The sequence below is a fragment of the Mya arenaria genome, chromosome 11 (assembly GCF_026914265.1).
Source record: "Mya arenaria isolate MELC-2E11 chromosome 11, ASM2691426v1".
NCBI classification, from domain to species: domain Eukaryota; kingdom Metazoa; phylum Mollusca; class Bivalvia; order Myida; family Myidae; genus Mya; species Mya arenaria.
The window spans coordinates 40,892,861-40,915,321 of NC_069132.1; the positions used below are offsets into that span (position 1 = coordinate 40,892,861).

The following is a 22,461-nucleotide window of genomic DNA, read 5'->3' on the forward strand; positions in this document are numbered from 1 at the left end:
GCATGTGATGTGGGACTCTATGCATTGAATACAATATATAATCGAGTGCATGTGCAGTAGGATTCTATGTCGTGATTGTGATTTCATCGCGTACATGTACAGTTTGATTTTAGGCAATGAATACCATATAATCTAGCACATATGCAGTGAGACTCTACGCAGTGAATACCATATAATCTAGTGCATATGCAGTGTGATTCTATGCATTGAATGCCATATAACCGAGTGCATGTGCAATGGGACTCTTTGCATTGATAACCATATCATTTAGTGCTGATGCATTGGGATTCCATGTCTTGATTACCATATTTCGAGTGCATGTGCAGTGGGATTATATGTATTGATTACCATATCATCGAGTGCATGTGCAGTGGGATACTACCTATTGATATACATACCATCGAGTACATGTGCAGTGGGATTCTATGCATTGATTACAATATCATCGAGTGCATGTGCAGTTGGATTCTATGCATTGATTACAATATAATCGAGTGCATGTGCAGTGGGACTCTATGCATTGATTACCATACCATCGAGTACATGTGCAGTGGGACTCTATGCATTGATTACCATATCATCGAGTACATGTGCAGTGGGACTCTATGCATTGATTACCATACCATTGAGTGGATGTGCAGTGGGATTCTATGCATTGATTACCATATCATCGAGAGGATGTGCAGTGGGACTCTATGCATTGATTACCATACCATCGAGTACATGTGCAGTGGGACTCTATGCATTGATTACCATATCATCGAGTACATGTGCAGTGGGACTCTATGCATTGATTACCATACCATCGAGTGCATGTGCAGTGGGACTCTATGCATTGATTACCATATCATCGAGTTCATGTGCAGTGGGATTCTATGCATTGATTACAATATAATCGAGTGCATGTGCAGTGGGACTCTATGCATTGATTACCATACCATCGAGTACATGTGCAGTGGGACTCTATGCATTGATTACCATATCATCGAGTACATGTGCAGTGGGACTCTATGCATTGATTACCATACCATCGAGTGCATGTGCAGTGGGACTCTATGCATTGATTACCATATCATCGAGTGCATGTGCAGTGGGACTCTATGCATTGATTACCATATCATCGAGTACATGTGCAGTGGGACTCTATGCATTGATTACCATACCATCGAGTGCATGTGCAGTGGGATTCTATGCATTGATTACCATATCATCGAGTGCATGTGCAGTGGGACTCTATGCATTGATTACCATATCATCGAGTGCATGTGCAGTGGGACTCTATGCATTGATTACCATATCATCGAGTGCATGTGCAGTGGGACTCTATGCATTTATTACCATATCATCGAGTGCATGTGCAGTGGGACTCTATGCATTGATTACCATATCATCGAGTGCATGTGCAGTGGGACTCTATGCATTGATTACCATACCATCGAGTACATGTGCAGTGGGACTCTATGCATTGATTACCATACCATCGAGTACATGTGCAGTGGGACTCTATGCATTGATTACCATATCATCGAGAGCATGTGCAGTGGGACTCTATGCATTGATTACCATACCATCGAGTGGATGTGCAGTGGGACTCTATGCATTGATTACAATATCATCGAGTACATGTGCAGTGGGACTCTATGCATTGATTACCATACCATCGAGAGCATGTGCAGTGGGACTCTATGCATTGATTACCATACCATCGAGTACATGTGCAGTGGGACTCTATGCATTGATTACAATATCATCGAGTACATGTGCAGTGGGACTCTATGCATTGATTACCATATCATCGAGTACATGTGCAGTGGGACTCTATGCATTGATTACCATATCATCGAGAGCATGTGCAGTGGGACTCTATGCATTGATTACCATACCATCGAGTGGATGTGCAGTGGGACTCTATGCATTGATTACCATACCATCGAGTACATGTGCAGTGGGACTCTATGCATTGATTACCATATCATCGAGAGCATGTGCAGTGGGACTCTATGCATTGATTACCATACCATCGAGTGCATGTGCAGTGGGACTCTATGCATTGATTACAATATCATCGAGTACATGTGCAGTGGGACTCTATGCATTGATTACCATATCATCGAGTACATGTGCAGTGGGACTCTATGCATTGATTACCATACCATCGAGTACATGTGCAGTGGGACTCTATGCATTGATTACCATATCATCGAGTGCATGTGCAGTGGGACTCTATGCATTTATTACCATATCATCGAGTGCATGTGCAGTGGGACTCTATGCATTGATTACCATATCATCGAGTGCATGTGCAGTGGGACTCTATGCATTGATTACCATACCATCGAGTACATGTGCAGTGGGACTCTATGCATTGATTACCATACCATCGAGTACATGTGCAGTGGGACTCTATGCATTGATTACCATATCATCGAGAGTATGTGCAGTGGGACTCTATGCATTGATTACCATACCATCGAGTGGATGTGCAGTGGGACTCTATGCATTGATTACAATATCATCGAGTACATGTGCAGTGGGACTCTATGCATTGATTACCATACCGTCGAGAGCATGTGCAGTGGGACTCTATGCATTGATTACCATACCATCGAGTACATGTGCAGTGGGACTCTATGCATTGATTACAATATCATCGAGTACATGTGCAGTGGGACTCTATGCATTGATTACCATATCATCGAGTACATGTGCAGTGGGACTCTATGCATTGATTACCATATCATCGAGAGCATGTGCAGTGGGACTCTATGCATTGATTACCATACCATCGAGTGGATGTGCAGTGGGACTCTATGCATTGATTACCATACCATCGAGTACATGTGCAGTGGGACTCTATGCATTGATTACCATATCATCGAGAGCATGTGCAGTGGGACTCTATGCATTGATTACCATACCATCGAGTGCATGTGCAGTGGGACTCTATGCATTGATTACAATATCATCGAGTACATGTGCAGTGGGACTCTATGCATTGATTACCATATCATCGAGTACATGTGCAGTGGGACTCTATGCATTGATTACCATACCATCGAGTACATGTGCAGTGGGACTCTATGCATTGATTACCATACCATCGAGTACATGTGCAGTGGGATTCTATGCATTGATTACCATACCATCGAGTGGATTTGCAGTGGGACTCTATGCATTGATTACCATACCATCGAGTGGATGTGCAGTGGGACTCTATGCATTGATTACCATACCATCGAGTGGATGTGCAGTGGGACTCTATGCATTGATTACTATACCATCGAGAACATGTGCAGTGGGACTCTATGCATTGATTACCATACCATCGAGTTCATGTGCAGTGGGACTCTATGCATTGATTACCATATCATCGAGTACATGTGCAGTGGGACTCTATGCATTGATTACCATATCATCGAGTACATGTGCAGTGGGACTCTATGCATTGATTACCATACCATCGAGTACATGTGCAGTGGGACTCTATGCATTGATTACCATACCATCGAGTTCATGTGCAGTGGGACTCTATGCATTGATTACCATATCATCGAGTACATGTGCAGTGGGACTCTATGCATTGATTACCATATCATCGAGTACATGTGCAGTGGGACTCTATGCATTGATTACCATACCATCGAGTACATGTGCAGTTGGATTCTATGCATTGATTACCATACCATCGAGTGGATTTGCAGTGGGACTCTATGCATTGATTACCATACCATCGAGAACATGTGCAGTGGGACTCTATGCATTGATTACCATACCATCGAGTGGATGTGCAGTGGGACTCTATGCATTGATTACCATACCATCGAGTACATGTGCAGTGGGACTCTATGCATTGATTACCATACCATCGAGTACATGTGCAGTGGGATTCTATGCATTGATTACCATACCATCGAGTACATGTGCAGTGGGACTCTATGCATTGATTACCATACCATCGAGTGCATGTGCAGTGGGATTCTATGCATTGATTACCATATCATCCAGTACATGTGGATTTGGACTCAATGCATTGATTGCCATATCATCCAGTACATGTGGCGTGGGACTCAATGCATCGATTGCCATATCATCCAGTACATGTGGAGTTTGACTCAATGCATTGAGTACCATACCATCGAGTACATGTGCAGTGGGACTCTATGCATTAATTACCATATCATCGAGTTCATTTGCAGTGGGATTCTATGCATTGAATACCATATCATCAAGTACATGTGCATTGGGAATCTATGTATTATTACCACATCATCGAGTTCATGTGCAGTTGGACTCTATGCATTGATTACCATACCATCGAGTACATTTGCAGTTGGATTCTATCCATTGATTACTATATCATCGAGTGCATGTGCAGTGGGACTCTATGCAATGTTTACCATATCATCGAGTGCATGTGCAGTGGGACTCTATGCATTGATTACCATACCATCGAGTTCATTTGCAGTGGGATTCTATGCATTGAATACCATATCATCAAGTACATGTGCATTGGGAATCTATGTATTATTACCACATCATCGAGTTCATGTGCAGTTGGACTCTATGCAATGTTTACCATATCATCGAGTGCATGTGCAGTGGGACTCTATGCATTAATTACCATATCATCGAGTTCATTTGCAGTGGGATTCTATCCATTGATTACTATATCATCGAGTGCATGTGCAGTGGGACTCTATGCAATGTTTACCATATCATCGCGTGAATGTGCAGTGGGACTCTCTGCATTGATTACCCTATCATCGGGTGAATGTGCATACGCAGTGGCAATATTCACCGTTTCAAAAGCAAGACATTGCAGATTTTGATTAAGAAACTTGTTTACAGATTTATGAAGAATATACCAAATGGCCAAAATGCACAGGTAAACGTCTCAAGTCTGAGATTGATTTTCGTGCAAATAATGTGCTTTTTTTGCGATTTTTTGTTTACTAAATAATTTGTGTTTGGAATATCGAGTGCAAATTAGATCATCGCAATGAAAGCCTGTGCTGAAGCTTTACACAACGCCACTATATGTGCGCCTTTTCACGATAGTTTGGTTATTTGGTAGTTATTTAGCCACGATACTGTTAAGTCTATGACTATAAAGCATCATCACAAGAAGAGCAATGTTGGTATAATTGGTCATTAACATGTTTTTGCATATAGGAGTAGATAAATAAGTATTGACATGCAATGTTTAATGGTGTTACTTATTTTCACATGGATTCCAGGATACCGCTTATTTTAAGACCGGATTCCGGAATACCTCTTTACTGGATTACGGAATACTATTTACTTATGATTAAAAACACACATACACACTTAGTGTTGCTTGCTTTTAGTATCTTCCACTTTAATTTTTCTTTGAACCTTGTAAATACAGATCAACCCGACAGTACAAATGTTGTTGTTTTTTGTAAATACGTCTCCAAGTAATGACCGATATACATTTTCGAGAGGTATTGTTCACTTAAATCTCTACTGATTCAGAAGTAAATGGCAAGAGTAACTATGGTCGGCCTAATACATTAATGGAGAAAAGTGTAGTGTGTGTTGATAAGTTACAATCTCGTGGTATGCTCAGTTGGATAGTGTCGTACGTGCTAGTGTTCCCGCAGTCGTAGGCTCGTGTCTCATATCAGGCGCATAATTCCTTATAGCGTTCTGGATTAAATTTGGAATCATTATTGAAAGCTTTCAAATACAGATGAGTGTACGGTTGTTAGATAATTTTTTTGACATTTGCAGCCAAAACATTAAGTGTCTTGAAATTTATATGAATTAATTTGGGGTCCCTGTATCCAGCTTTGGCAATGAATCCTTATTCATTAACAGCTATTTTGCAGGATTGACTAATACAATATCAGCTGTTAAAACCTATGTGTTAATGTGGTAAGAAGAAAGCTGCTAACGTAAACTGTGTCTGTTTTAGTTTAGAATTCCTGGTTGAATTAAATAAAGCACATTTCCTGAGAAACTACATAAAAGTTTGATTTTGATTGTTATTAAGTTGTTGCTTTTATTATATTTATGGAATAATTTCAATATATTAATTGAGTGTATCATTATCGGTCACTAAACTGAAATAAGTAAAACTATTACGAGAGAAGTACCAATACCAATACGAAGTCGTTAACTATTTGGAGATGTCGACCATTGTGTTATAAAACATTATCCAAGATAACGATACAACATTTGACCATGATTTTAAAAGTTAAAGGCCTAGTTAAAGGAATGTTTGGCATGATAATCCCCTGCTGTTCATCTCCTGCTAATTGCACTAGTGTCAAAGTAGGGGATAATTTCCTGTGTATTCGTTTATTGGCTCAGGGCCATTTAGGGTCCGTTTCTATCATAAAACCCAAACTGCATAGCAGGATACTCAGATCGGAGATCTGATAAGACATTTAAGCAATTAGATTAAGATCAATTAACAGAGGCTGTGTACAAATACACGTTTGTTTGTTGTTGTTTTTCTTGGGGGGGCACTTATAGAAGGCTTAAACTTGGCCTTTAAGGACATGGCTAAAAATACAAATTGGCTTTGAATGCATCATATTGTTGTTAACCCTTTTATTGACCCCTTGGCTAAATGTTTCTACAGTCAAAATGTAGACAGTTGCTAGACAGTGTCATCGTGTTATGAAGTTTACGGTTGTAAACCTACATGGTGTAAACAATGAACAAATGTATAATGAAGAGCATTTATTTATAACAACCTGGTCAACATAGTTATGTTAAAGTGTATGTCAAGATAAAATATCATAAATTGAAATGGAATTAAAGCAAAAAAGAGTTCAGATTTGTGGCTTTACAGGGAAGTATGTCAGACTTATAAAAAGTGACACTGGAAACATCAATTTAATTCTCCATTAGAATCTGAAGGCCCTCCTCCTGGTCTGAAAATAGACATACAACATCCTTATTATGTATACAGTAAAATACTTGAAGGAACATTGTTACAAATCCCGGTATAATGTGTTATATGCTATTATATGTTATGTACATGGCTAGATTATAAGTATCTTCTATGGGTGAGAGTGTAGGATATGTCCATCCGAATCCATGCGTAGGGTGTTTTTCTGAAACGAGGGGACATTTCCAACACCTTGCTCCCGGAGTAAATATTGTATGGCCATTTGCAGATTAAGGGGGTGGCAATGAACAATTTTGATACTATTATTGGAATAATAATATAAGTACATCAATACAGTATGCATCTTATTAGACATAAATTATCCAGTAAATTATTGGAGTCGGGGAGAGGTATGGGTACCAATACCATGGCGCCGCTTCAGGTTCAAGCCTGCCTTACCACTAAAATACTTAACCGTCTTCCGGGAGGGACGTTTAACGGGAGTCCCGTTCGCCTATCTAACTGCTATATAGAGGTGCACTGTAAAGGTGGCGGATCCGTGGTTACATCTAGTGCTTACACACTTGACTATCAATCCAGAGGCCGCAGGTTCGATTCCCCGTCGCATCACTAAAAATACTAAATGTCTTCCGGGAGGGACGTTAAATGGGGGTCCCGTGTGGCAGTGCTATACACTGGTGCACGTTTAAGAACCAGGGTAACTTTAACCATGGTTACATTCTGTCTGTGCACTATGCTAAAAAAAAACACTAAAATGACTAAAAATCTTAACGGAGCACTCGCCGAATGGGTCTCTAACTAGCGTTACATTCTGTCTTTGCACTGTGCCTCACTAAGACTTAATGCTTTCACTGTGACCGACGCCAATTGATGGTCCGTTGGTGTCATATAAAATAAACGAACTTCCCCCCAACCATATTTTCATCTTCGAAATTATATTATATGCGGATAGTGTTTACGAGGAAATTTCAGGATAAGCAAAATACTTAAGAGGCGCTGCAGTGGTGGTGGAGACTGCCAGGCAGACCAAGGCAACAACGAGCAGAAACTTGGCGTTCATCTTGCAGAGGATTTACAACTTCAATATGGAACAAAAACCATAAAACATACAGGGACCAAAATAATAATGATAGTTACATCAACCTAAAACCTAAAGAAATGATCGAGAATGTCGGAATTTGAAATTGTAATTCAATTGTAATGCTTTTGTATACAAAATGGCACGTATGTTTTTTAATGCCAATTTAAACTGCAATAAAATAAAAAGCAAACGTCGTATTGGTTTTCGTGTGTGAAATAATATATGTGTTCCATTGAAACCTTGCTTAAACAAGACAATAATTATATCATAATAATACACTTATTTTTAATTAATGATTTAATTAATGATTACATTTGAATACATATCCACATCAATAAATCGTTATTCACCAATTATCCATAATAAAATTGTTGATATTAAATTAATGTTTTCAGCATGATCTTATATAGAGTATTTTATGGTGGGACGCTTTTCTGAGGTCCTGTGTCACGTCGAGTTCGGCATACTAACACGTATCCGTGTAAGGACCAAGAAAATATCACAGAGGTACTCCTTTTTAAAAAATAAAATGCTTATTTTGTTAGTATATGTGATGTTAGCATGAACGAAATTATAAAAGTTATCAATCCACCCCCACTCCCCCCCCCCCAAAAAAAAGTCATTAAAGTGACACTCTCATTCAAAATTAATACATACACATGTATAACAAACATCAATTTTAACCGATAAACCTTCAAACTACGTAGTAAATAATGCATTTATGGAAAATATTAATTACTGATAGCAAATTTGTAACCGTGTATTTTATAGCTGAAAACGCAAAAAATTAAATGATTGGTGAATGCTAAAAGATTTACTGTGATCTACTATAGTCTCATAAGGTTGAAATACCGTGTTTTATGCTCATTTCATTCAAATTAAACTCGGTATCTTTTGTAAGAACCATTGTTTTCGACATATATTCATCCTTTCTGTTATATTAAAACAATATTATTTATTGTGTTTAATCTTATTTGGGAGTAAGAGTGAATCATTAAATATGTAAAATAAAAAGTGTACCTGATACTAGTAGTTATCCACGTGTTATGAAGGCTAAGGTTAGCAAGATCATGGACAGATGAGTTGTTATAGGTTTGCAAGCTCCCTTTTCTTATTGGTTTATTTCCATATATGGACATGTTTTGGACATATGATTTTAAAACAAGTCGCTTATAATTGGAAATAAGGAAACAAATGTAATAAAACTATTTACAATAACAACATATTTACAAAACGAGGGTACTACGTTTCTTATAATAAAACACCTTAAAGCTGCGCTCTCACAGATATACCATTTTTACAACTGTTTTTATTTTTTGTCTTGGAAAGAGCAAATTTTTGCATAAATATCTGCAAAACAATGATTAAAGACTGCTGACAAAAGATCAGATCGCTGATTTTCATATTTCCGTTCGAAAATTAATGTTTTATGGCTTAAACCGTTACTAACAGTTTAAGAAAAATGCATAAAACATCATTTATTTAACTAAAATGTAAAAATCTGCGATCCTTTTTTTGTCAGCAGTCTTATATAACTGGTTTCCATGGAATTTTGCAAAAATTGGCTCGTTCCAAGACAAAAAAATAAAAAAAGTTGTCAAAACGTTCAATCTGTGAGAGTGCAGCTTTAACACGAACAGACACTTATCACTTACTAATCTTCCCTAAACAACCTTTGTGTGGGTCTCTTTGGATGTCGCATTTTTAGGTTGATGTATATCATAATTACTGGTTGTCGATTTTAAAGGTGGTAAACAAATTGTAATAACCAGTTAAGTCCACGAAGGTTAAGTAATGTCACATAATCCAAGGTCAAATTGTGCTATACATTTGTATTTGTTTTGTTTTACGCTCACTATATATTTCGATTGTGGATCGTATGTAACCATTTAATTTCCTTATTTACTGAAAAAGTTAATAGCCATTATCATATGGCAACACGTTATGTATCAAATAATAGTAATGGCCGGTATTTTCTTTTTTTCTTTCCTAGTCTAAAATTAAGTGGATTCGGTGCTTAAGCAAGTTTGCCGGTGCCGGTGCGACGCCAAATCCGAGAATTCGGAGTACCCGCGGCATTTTAGTTCAAAGCCCGGACAACAAAAAATCCGGCTTGGGTCACATGATACCGTGGTAGTGGAGATTTCTTATTGATGATGACGACCAAATTGTGACAGGTTTCCTTTTAAGTAGATGACTTATGGGAGTTATCTTCGCCTCTCAGCCAGTACCGATAAATACTTTGTTTCTTTTTCAAAACGCGGCATTGATAGCGATTCATAACAGCTTGTAAAAATAATCGTGTAATAATAATAATAATAATAATAATTATAAAGAAAATAATAATACAAAAAATAACAATACAAAAAATAAAAATAATAATAATAATAATAATAACAATTATAATAATAACAATAATAATAACAAAAATAACAATTAAAATAATAATAATACCTTTAATTTACGAAGCTAACCCATTAAAGTACACGTGCATCTTGTTAACAATATGATCTTCAACTAAGACAAAATATTATTTACACAATGTACTTGAATTAACAGTATTTAAGCAAATTATCAATAATTCATATTTTATATGCAATCATTACGAAAAACATCATCAAAAATCCTAATTTTTCATCAGACAATCATAATAGAACCGAGCAATTATTATTCATGGAAACCCCCGGATGATTTCATGTACCGATACGATCGGAACACCTCGGCCAGGAAATAGCTATCTCGGAGCTTGCCGGAGATGGTCGAGTTGTTACGATTGGTACCGATGTAACTTCCTGGTCCGTCATAAGGCATCTTTATGCACAGCCCTTAAAAGTATTTAAAGAAGTGCCAACACGAATCGAAGAAAAATCGAATTTCACAAGATTTTGAATAGTTGTTTTTATTATTAGTACAAGAAAAAAAATAAGTATTTTATACTTATAGCTCTTTTTGAAAAATCCGTACAACTCATTTTGAAAATACATTGCTTTACAGCTTTAATTAAACTGTAACGATTTTCATCAATTATACCGCGAACATTAATTCCCAAATGATTTGAAGTGTTTTACTGACAATTAACTCTATGCATTGATTACCATATCATCGGGTGAATGTTTGAACGGGTCCTAATTTAGGATTGGAATTAAAAATACTCTTTAATTAAGATTAAAGAAAAACACACACAAGGGGGATACTTCCCTTTAAAATTTATATTTCAAAATACACATGCATATATAGGAGTGATTTCCGACGTATGTGACAGCGTTATAAAAAAATATGTATATGAATACCCGGCATATGGTGCCTACGTTGAGCTACGCCAGTTCCTGAAAGGTCGTTCAACCGCAGAAGTGAAGGGGGTCACTATACATGTATATGGAGAAGTAGGCGTTCTCCCCGGGGACATTTTAATTTCAGATTGTCTATTGTAGTAGGCTTTCCAGACCCTGAGCTTGTCCAACTTTTTGATAAAACCTACTTTTCCAACTTTTAAGTCAAAATGTCTTCTGCGATAAGTTGCATGTAAGTATTATTGTAAAAATATCATCTTGTCCAATCGTTACGAGGTGAAGTGGTGGAAGTAACGTTGGTTAGTGGTGGACTTATGCCAGTTTGTGGTCCATTAACGTAATCGAAAAATTGGAATGATTTTCATAAGGATAGGTGCAAGGCGACATCCTTGTACTGTTGAGTCCGGGTATGTATTTGGGTTCCTCTATAATTTCGCCGTTTACCTAAGTTTACAAGAATGACACATTCCTTTAGGTGGAAAATATGATCCGCGAGCTAAAAAGGTAAACTTAGGTAAACGGCGAAAAACAAGACCATAGATTGACAAGACAACTTCTGTTCAGCATTGATTCCTGGTTTTCAACACTATACTTGTTTGAAGTCTGTGAAATACTTAAATAATATGATATTAAGGAACTAAACATTAGATTAAGTAATTATACATACTAAGTGCATGTACGTAGGTAACGTAAAAGCAAATGTCAGAATTGATCAAAAACACAAACCATCGAAATACGATTTACAGATAAAAAATCTTATTTACAGAGAATTTGCAAAACAATAAACCAAGCGAAGACACTCGATGTCAGAGCATTGTCCAGTATTTTCCATTACTGTTATCCCTGTCTCTCTGATAGAAGGAACTTATACAGTCATCATGATACCTAATATTATTGTTAAATGTCGTAAGACGTAGTCACCTTGTCATAGATTGCTGTGTTTTTATTCCGTATTGAAACAATGTGTGATTTAGGTAAATACCCAAATTTATAGACCATTCAAATGTTTATCTTTGGAAAATATAGATATAGCAGATAGGAAAAATGTTATTGGTTATAAATAAATACCCCTCCACGTAATGACCAATGTACATTTGTGAGAGGTATTGTTCACTTTAATCCCTACTCGTATCAAAAGTAAAGGGCAAGGATGACAAGGGTCGGCCTAATTACAGTGTGTGCATACCACTTGATAAATTACGTGATAAATGCTACGTCGGAAGGCAATATTTTTCTTCGAATGAAGACTTAAAACAAAAATAACTTCCCTTTTGTTTACCATTTAAAATAAAACATAGCGCAGTCATCGCCTCTTAAGGAGCCCCGCCTTCGGTCTTTTACTAGATTTTGATTGAGAGTGTAGTTTCTTCAAACACTTCGACAAACCTTTTTACAATATGGCCGTCTGACGGAGCACTGTCAAAACATAAGTGTGGGAACAGGTTTGTCGAAGTGTTTGATTAAACTATTTACCTTATCAAACGAAGACGGGGCTCTTTAAGCGGCATGGACTGCCCTTCGTTTTATTTAAAATGGTGTAGTAAAAAAAAAGTTATTTTGATTTAAGTCCTCATTTTAAGCAAAATATTGCCTCCGACGTAGCATATATGACGTCATTTATCACGTGGTATACACACACTGAATTAGTTAATGGGGAGAAGTGTAGTCAGTGTATGTAAGTAACAATCGCCTGGCTAGCTCAATTGGATAGTGCCGTGCTAGTGTGTTTGCTTTTACTTTAACGATATCAGATCAAATACCTTTTTGACCCTTTGGCTAAATGTTTCTTCAGTAAAAATATAGGCAGTTGCTAGACAGTGCCATCTTGTTATGAAGCTTACGGTTGTAAACCTTCATGTTGTAAACAATGAACACATGTTTTAAAAATATCATTTATCTAAAACAAACTGTATAACTAACTAGCTTAACATAGTTATGTTTAAGTGTATGTGGATATAATTTGTTATACTTTGAAATGGAATTACAGCAAAAATGGGTTCAGAGTTGTGGCGTTACAGGAAAGCATAAAAAATGTCGAAATGACAAAAAATGACACAGGAAACAGGACACATCACTCAAAACTTCCTCCACTTGACACATACGTTTCATCTGAAGGCAGTGAACCTCCTGTTCTAAAAAAAGACAAACATCATCCGTATCATGTCTACAGTTAAATCCTCAAAACATGTTTCTCCCACCTCAGAGAAGTAGATCCCAAAATTAAACCATGCTAGTAATTCTTATCTTGCTTACGAGCAAAGATAAAACAAGTACCCGTATGGAACTCAATTTTTAATGGTCATCACGTTGTGATTACCTCCCATGTTGAAGCCTGGCGTTTGTAGCATCATCGAAATCTTGTCTTGTGGCAAAAATTAGAATGCTAATTAATTATTTCTCGCTTCAAATAGCACCATAAAAACGTTTTCACGCACCATTTAAGAAATAAAGCTGCACTCTCCTCAGAACTATTTCAAGACCGATTTGAATATTAACATAATCTGAATCACTGCGCGAATATCCATGACAACCACGAATTATCACATATCCATACGCATTTATTTTCACTACGCACAAAAGAGTTCCAGCAAAAAGTACATTTTACTTAATTTTGTTTAACCCTCGCGCATGGTGTTTTTTGGAAAATCGGTTAACATCGTTTCCGCAAAACACCCTACGCTCGGGTCGGGATGAACCTATCAAACACTCTCGGGGATGGAAGATACTTACAATCTATAGGTTATCAAATTGGGAGAGTGGGTAGATAAGTGCCACTCGTCCCGAAATCACTATCGATTCTTCGGAAAAGGATAGAACATAATACCATGGATTAACAATTTAAAAACAACAACGACATATCATTTTATTTCACCTCCTTTCAAGCATTGATTGGCAAACTGAAAAATGAACTATGGAACCTGCAATTTGCCGGAAAACAACAGTTGAATTCAACCTGTGAATGGTAGATATTAATAATCTTGTCCGATGCTCGCTTCCTAACAAATTTCCTGAAGTCGTTGAATAAAAATTGTGTATTTATGACGACTAGTGACAGATCCTTGATATACATTAACATGTATTTGGCCACCGATCTGCAGCGACAGACTATCGTATCATGATTTGATTAATGGTCATAATTCATTTAGCAACTACTTTAACCTTTAACGTACCTTAGGGTAGACAAAGGCTCCGATGTGCAGTGGCAGATGTGATGACGGTCACACGAGCCTGCCTGTGAGTGTCTGTCCACAATTCTGCAACGGATCATACAAGAGAGGTCTCCAAGAAACGAGCACGTGACCCTCTTTAATCCTGTATAAATATTCGGCAGTACGATTAACACGTTGCTGCAAATGTTGCTATCGTAACAACGACTGTACCACATAATTGCATAAATTGTACATTTCAGACGAACCCCGTTGGCTCGAACTCGCTTGGCTCGAACTCCTCTTAGGCTTTAATTGGATGCTGTAAACGACCGATTTCTTTATACTGAAGGTAAGCATTCCTGCTTGGCTCGATTTTTCCGAGGCTCGAGGTATTTTCGCCGGTCCCCATGAGTTCGTTCCAATGGGGTTCGACTCTCTTAGATGTATAGAAGTAAGTTAAAAATAATGTGATTGTTTTCACTTATTTTTCAGATAAAAATGAACTTTACGTGTGGTAAAATGAAGGTCATATTGAGGAAAAGATCTATTTTCGCATGTGCAACATAATTAATTTCTAAGAATTTCTAATTTAAGATTGGCGGTTCATTGGGACATTTCCAACCCCTCACTGCCTAAGTAAAGATGGTATGACCATTAGCGGATATTGGGGGTGTGAACGAACTTTTTACATCAATATTGGTATAACAGAATGCATGATTTCAGACTATAAATAGGCAAAACATTATTGGGGTCAAGGGATTGATAGGGGAAACTAACCACGCCTTCTGTCTTTGCACTGTGACTCACTAAGACTTACACAATCATTGGCACCGACGCCAAACGATGGACCGTCCATTGGCGTCGAATTTAATAAACGTACCCCCAGCATGTTTTCATCTTAGAAATTATATTGGGGATATTGTTTGCGATGCACTTCCACTGGTAAGCAAACTACTTACTGGGCGCTGCAGTGGTGGTGGAGACTGCCGGGCAGACCAAGGCAACAGCGAGCAGAAACTTGGTGTTCAGAATGCATTCACTGTAAGCAAAATACTTACTGGGCGCTGCAGTGGTGACGGAGACTGCCGGGCAGACCAAGGCAACAACCAACAGAAACTTGGCGATCATCTTCAAGAATGTGTACAACTTCAAATATGGTAGAACGTGTGTCCAAGAAATAGTCCTAAGAAATAATGGACTGCAACGTCAGGACATTTTAATATGATATCAAATTGGGAGAGTGGGTAGATAAGTGCCACTCGTCCCGAAATCATTATCGATTCTTCGGAAAAGGATAGAAAATAACACCATGGATTAACAATTTAAAAACAACAACGACATATCATTTTATTTCACCTCCTTTCAAGCATTGATTGGCAAACTGAAAAATGAACTATGGAACCTGCAATTTGCCGGAAAACAACAGTTGAATTCAACCTGTGAATGGTAGATATTAATAATCTTGTCCGATGCTCGCTTCCTAACAAATTTCCTGAAGTCGTTGAATAAAAATTGTGTATTTATGACGACTAGTGACAGATCCTTGATATACATTAACATGTATTTGGCCACCGATCTGCAGCGACAGACTATCGTATCATGATTTGATTAATGGTCATAATTCATTTAGCAACTACTTTAACCTTAAACGTACCTTAGGGTAGACAAAGGCTCCGATGTGCAGTGGCAGATGTGATGACGGTCACACGAGCCTGCCTGTGAGTGTCTGTCCACAATTCTGCAACGGATCATACAAGAGAGGTCTCCAAGAAACGAGCACGTGACCCTCTTTAATCCTGTATAAATATTCGGCAGTACGATTAACACGTTGCTGCAAATGTTGCTATCGTAACAACGACTGTACCACATAATTGCATAAATTGTACATTTCAGACGAACCCCGTTGGCTCGAACTCGCTTGGCTCGAACTCCTCTTAGGCTTTAATTGGATGCTGTAAACGACCGATTTCTTTATACTGAAGGTAAGCATTCCTGCTTGGCTCGATTTTTCCGAGGCTCGAGGTATTTTCGCCGGTCCCCATGAGTTCGTTCCAATGGGGTTCGACTCTCTTAGATGTATAGAAGTAAGTTAAAAATAATGTGATTGTTTTCACTTATTTTTCAGATAAAAATGAACTTTACGTGTGGTAAAATGAAGGTCATATTGAGGAAAAGATCTATTTTCGCATGTGCAACATAATTAATTTCTAAGAATTTCTAATTTAAGATTGGCGGTTCATTGGGACATTTCCAACCCCTCACTGCCTAAGTAAAGATGGTATGACCATTAGCGGATATTGGGGGTGTGAACGAACTTTTTACATCAATATTGGTATAACAGAATGCATGATTTCAGACTATAAATAGGCAAAACATTATTGGGGTCGAGGGATTGATAGGGGAAACTAACCACGCCTTCTGTCTTTGCACTGTGACTCACTAAGACTTACACAATCATTGGCACCGACGCCAAACGATGGACCGTCCATTGGCGTCGAATTTAATAAACGTACCCCCACCATGTTTTCATCTTAGAAATTATATTGGGGATATTGTTTGCGATGCACTTCCACTGGTAAGCAAACTACTTACTGGGCGCTGCAGTGGTGGTGGAGACTGCCGGGCAGACCAAGGCAACAGCGAGCAGAAACTTGGTGTTCAGAATGCATTCACTGTAAGCAAAATACTTACTGGGCGCTGCAGTGGTGACGGAGACTGCCGGGCAGACCAAGGCAACAACCAGCAGAAACTTGGCGATCATCTTCAAGAATGTGTACAACTTCAAATATGGTAGAACGTGTGTCCAAGAAATAGTCCTAAGAAATAATGGACTGCAACGTCAGGACATTTTAATATGATATTCAAATATAACGCTTTTATTTGAACATTTTGTCGCATATTTTACTAAGACTTGAAAATTTAAACTGCCAGATGTTTATATTATCGATTGTGTATGAGATACTAGATCATATTATAAATTTACAAACAACTCAAACACAGTCGTTTGATGGGACCGGATCAATGTATTAAGATTTTGTTTGGATTCTTTCGGAACCTTTAACACATTTCTTCAACTAGATGCATGGTCATGTGAGAAGTATTGTTGTCATTGCGGCTGCAGGTTTTTGTTGTATCTGTTCGATTAAGTATATTTGGCATGTGTTTCGTACCAACCAATTTTCGAAAATATTGGAGTTGCTAAAGCAAATTTTTGCATAAATATCTGCAAAACAATGATTAAAGACTGCTAACAAAAGATCAGATCGCTGATTTTCATATTTCCGTTCCAAAATTAATGTTTTATGACTAAAACCGTTACCAACGAAAAGAAAAATGCATAAAACATCATATTTTGAACTTAAATATAAAAATCTGCAATCTAGTATTTTGTCAGCAGTCTTATTTAACTGGTTTACATGAATGTTCGCATAAATTGGCTCGTTCCAAGACAAAAAAAATATATAAAAAGTTGTCAAAATGGTAAATCTGTGAGAGTGCAGCTTTAAACTCAAGGCTATTAAGTATGGTGGCATATAATTGCCTGTTTTTATTCGTGTGATATTCGTCTTAACAAAAACGTAACGCGAATATTAACTAGTTAGCTAGATAATTATCGCGAAAATTAAGTGTTATCTTACGGCAGTAATATGCCACCATAATTAAGGCATTTCGATTTTTTGGGACATTGTAAAACTGCAGATGTATATAAATAATTTATGCAAGATCGTTGGTTGGAGTGACCCCTTTAATAAATCTGAAGAAAAACAAGAGCGGTCACAGACAGCTATATCCCCCGCCTCATGGGTCATTTTTTGTAACGAAAGCCAATCAATGGTAAGGGTAATTTCTAGGAAACATAAGAAATGCGTAAAATTAAGAAAGGGCAATAACTTTTTCAAAAAGGTAAAAATTGCAAAAGCCTGACAATATGCGCTGTGTCACTATATAGTCATAAACGTAAGAGGAGTTGCGAAGAAATCAATTTTAAATGTAAAATAAAGAAAGGGCAATAAATCTTTCAAAAACTCATGAACTTAGTAAGAACACAAACAGTTAACCGTTTCCATCATTTATTTCGAAAAAGATTGACAGTGAATTGCGTATCCGATCATTTTTTAACTTTAAAAACTGAGCGGCCGAAATATTTTAAGATCTTTTTATAAGAGTGTCCTATTTGTTGTGTGTAAAAATGTATGTTCCTGTTTCATTTAAAGAATTGTCGGTGTCTTCAAATTCGATTCATTTGGTGGAGATAACAGTTCCAGTCGTATATGTGATATTGCTGATCGTTATTGTTGTAATGGTATATTTGCTCAGACGACAAAGGAAACGAAAACAGACTAAAACGAGAGCACAGGTAAAAGTGGACTCATTTCACAAGAATATTTTGTCAGGGACAGGACATTACAACACAGGTGGGAGAGACACAGGCGGTGGTTATTACAATGTTGGTTCAAGTATCTCATATCACAGCTCCAGTGACAACCAACAAGATGATACACCGAATGTACAACCTGATTTTTCCAGCTTCTGTATCCTGCGCGTATGAGAGTACACGCGATTAACAATGATTGCTTACAGAACCAAATGATTAGAAATAATTATTATGGTTCAAGAATCAATGTTTAATTACCTCAAAACTAAGAACGCACAAACAGAAACACTACAAAACATATGCTATAACTTCAACAGGACCAGCATACAAAACGCTTATAAACCAATCTCACAATATATCAGTGAAACCCTCAATCCTAATTGTATAGCTTTCACGAAGAATCAAATCATTTACCCTGTTTTGTCTGAATCGCTAAAAAAACCACGGAAGTCCGAACCTGAAAGCTGTAGCGCAATGCTTCACTTTAACTCCCCTAGTTTTCAATACTTCAGAACCCGCCCTTAACCGTACAAAAAGGTACTTCAAAGCTTCCCTATATATTAACGTGATGTTCTCACATCGGCGTCGAGGCAGAAACTAACCAATTCGAGAGGGGGGGGGGGTGTTAGCTTTTTTATACTTGCACTCGGGCTTTGCCCATTCGGCGAGTCCTCCGTTAAGATTATAAGTCATTTTAGGTTTTTGGAGCATAGTGCACAGATATAATGTAACCCTCGTTAGAGCTACTCTGGTTCTTTAACGTGCATCAGTGAATAGCAAACACTATAGGTGACAAACCCTATAGGTGAAACCATTTTATATAACTTACATTACAGACTAGGGGTGTCAAGTTCATAAATCGTTAGAAAAAGTAGAAAACCATTAAGAATATAACTTCTTTCGTATCAATTTATGATATAACAACTAAGCTAAGACATTTTATACTAAAACCATGACTTTTATATTAAAAACACAAAATCATCCAAAAGAAGTAACAGCGGAACTCGTAAAAATCAAATACGTTTATAAATTTCACTAAAACAGAAATGTTTATTTTCCGGACTCCGGACTACGTGATTCCGGGAACATTACAAAAGCCTAGCAAAAATTGTAAAGTAAACACTAAGGTTGCCTTAAACAAAACAAAAATTAAGACAGTTTATAGTGAAAACCGTTCTTGAAGCTACTTAGTTATCTAAAGTTACACTCGCCGCAACAGTCTTACTTTTGCAACTGTGAAAGGATAGTTGACAAAGCTTTCATCATAAATATCGGTACTGAGTGAAAATATATACACACATTGATCAGTACTATCATTATCATTATCGGCTTAAAAATGTCGTGCCCACACTGTTTGTAAATTGTATCCCAGAGGGATTAAGGGTACTCTTCTCTCGCATGACATTAAAAAAACAGATGAACAATAATATTGTCTGTCCTTAAATTACAGCATTTCCAATTTTTTTTAATATGAGCGTGACACAAATAGTCCAAAATCACTTGAAATATGCTTACAGATTGGTCGCAGTTTGGGATTATTTCTTGCAATAATCCATAGTGGCGAACAATTATTTAAAGATATCATATTTTGCATTGCTCGATTTTCGTTCACGGTTCGTTCAAAAGTAGTTTGTCTAGCTGGGAGTAACACGCTTTTATTATTATTTTTTTTCTATTCAGACTTAGCTGGAAATTGCCCAGTATTTATATAATGCGTTATATAATCGACTAAAGCGTATTTTGGCACAACCGATAAATTTCAGGAACAAATCCTACAGTTTGTCAAAGTTGATAAAGCGTATTAGTCTACTGTTCTACTTAGTCTACTTCGCTAAATATTGACACGGAAGTCTGTACATTTGACCAAAAAACTGAAGTCTTTTACAATCGGAAAGTACTTCATTTAATCATTCCACTGCAGACATCTCGGAACTACGTTTTTCCATCTTTTATAAGAGTTGTTTTTCTTAACTTGAAAAAGTACATGTATGTAACAAGTAGAGTATACATGTTTACACGTTTGTTGTCGTCTGAAGTGCAACAATTACACAATGAGCGATTCGGCTTTTAGTGAAGAATTTGCTGATTTTTATTATGCATAACTTTTTCTAAACACAGAATTAAAAAAACAAAAACAATTATACAAAATGAAATGATGAAAATAAACAACAACTTTTAACATGCAAAAAAACAACAACCTGAAAATGAACAATAACAGAAAGAAAATGAGGTAGAGCAAGTTTGGTTCAAAACCGTAGATGTGTACCAATTTCTGTCTGAGAACATTAACAAAAACACATTTAAAAGAACAAACAGCGATATAAAATTAGTTTTTTTTAATTTGAATTGGAGTAGTATGAATTTTGCTTGTCAAAAGGGGATTCAAGAAGTATTCAATTTATTCCACCAACTAAGCTAAATGAATGCACCCTGTGGAATTTCTGGACCCTGAAATCCCATTTCAGTATTTCTGCTGGTTCAAGAATTGTGCCATAGGGATTAACTCTATCTACAGTATGATGAACAACATGAAGGCAGATGCTGGCATGGAGGACCCTCGCATCATGCCGTATATCTATTTATTGTCCTTATCAAATTATGAATCATTTTAATAAAATAAACATTGTTGCGATTGATTTTAACTATTTAAAAATGAACAAACCATTTTTTTTAAGAATTATTTCATGAAATATACTGTTGCAATTAACCTGATAGGTAGGTATTGGTTGAATTTGCTAGTAACAGAGTTGTAGATTATTTTCACTCTAACCGCATACATGGATGCACAGGCATTCTAAATTTAACTAATTTCGTACAACTGTTTACCTTCATCAGTTCATAAATTAAGTTTCTTTTTAAAACTATTGTAATGCTTGGACAAAGCTTGTTAAAAAAACTGAACGATAAAGAAGTCCCGCATAATCAAAAAGTTCAGCTCATAAAAACCTGAGCAGTCTGAACAATTATAGCAGATTGAAAGTTAACCAGACCATAGCGATTTCCGACATCTTGCCATCTTAGAAAACGTCCGAAGTCTGTGATACATCCTTCTCAAAAGCATTTCCGGGCCCATCATCGACATTTCCTCCGGCATTTTTCGTAAACCCAACATTTAACGGAAACGTGACATTCATTTTTTTCCGAAAGATAAACACTAGATTTTTATCATAGCCTTTCTAAATACAATGTATCGGAATTCTCGTGCACGGTCCGCTTACAACCGTAAGAAGACACGTATTCAATAGCTCTGCTGGGGTATAGTCGTATAATATAAATTCCGACCTTTCTACTTTTACTTTTTTCATTCAGTTAACCGAGAGTTCTTATTTCAAGCTTCATTATGCCATTACGATCAAAGTTTCACATATAGGATGTCATTTCTGGAGCGTTTTCCGTCTGTCGATCAGAGGGCTACCTATGATTGCATTTCAGTGTCAGCAATTGTCTAATATTCTCTCTACCGTCGTCCTCGTAATATTCATACCTGTCTGATATCATCCCTGCCTACTACAATGATACAATTCAAATTACAGGGACAAGCCAAGTAGTCAAACAATCATCGATAATCCCTGTTGAGGGGCACAGTGTCAGGTAGTCTGGTTCCCTGCTTACGATAACGATGGTGTTGGGGGAAGAAACTCCAGACTAAGTGTCAGGGCTCTGATACTGAGCAACAGACAAAA

At 37.2% G+C, this 22,461-nt stretch overlaps 1 long non-coding RNA gene across 1 annotated transcript; it reads right to left on the reverse strand.

Moving 5' to 3' along the window:
* Window positions 1-6,696: 6,696 nt before the first annotated feature.
* LOC128209996 (uncharacterized) lies at window positions 6,697-9,045 on the reverse strand. Its single transcript, XR_008257093.1, has 3 exons — window positions 8,985-9,045; window positions 7,870-7,961; window positions 6,697-6,905 (listed from the first exon to the last, which is right to left on the reverse strand). It is a non-coding gene; the product is annotated as an uncharacterized LOC128209996 (long non-coding RNA).
* Window positions 9,046-22,461: the final 13,416 nt, after the last annotated feature.